Genomic DNA, 454 nt, shown 5'->3' on the forward strand with positions numbered 1-454 from the left:
GGACGGTCCAGACATGTGGTCCGTCCGTTCTGGAGACTGGAACGGACGTTCCACATTAGCACGCAGACCGTCCTACGTGGTGGAACGGACGGTCCACGTTTTAGGCAGACCGTCCGTTCTACACGCTGGAACGGACGGTCCCAGTGCTTTTTTGGACCGTCCGTTCCGGGTTCCGGTTTTTCCGAAAATTAAACCGAAATTAGGGTTAAATCACTATATATGATAGAGATTAAAACCCTAATGGCGGTGTGAACTTTTTGAGCCGACTTTGGCAGACTTCTAGCAGAATTTTGGTGAGATCCAAGGTTTTGAGAGGTTGATCGAAGTCCGTTTTCTCGAAGCACATAAATCGAATAGAGATTCGAGTCCTAGCAGACAAGTTCCAACCGTTGGAATCCATCCCGAGGTGTGGATACGTGTAGAGGGCGAGGTAATCTTCCTGCCTTTCGTGATC

This window comes from Tarenaya hassleriana, unplaced genomic scaffold (genome assembly GCF_000463585.1).
Source record: "Tarenaya hassleriana unplaced genomic scaffold, ASM46358v1 Cleome66, whole genome shotgun sequence".
NCBI classification, from domain to species: Eukaryota; Viridiplantae; Streptophyta; class Magnoliopsida; order Brassicales; family Cleomaceae; genus Tarenaya; species Tarenaya hassleriana.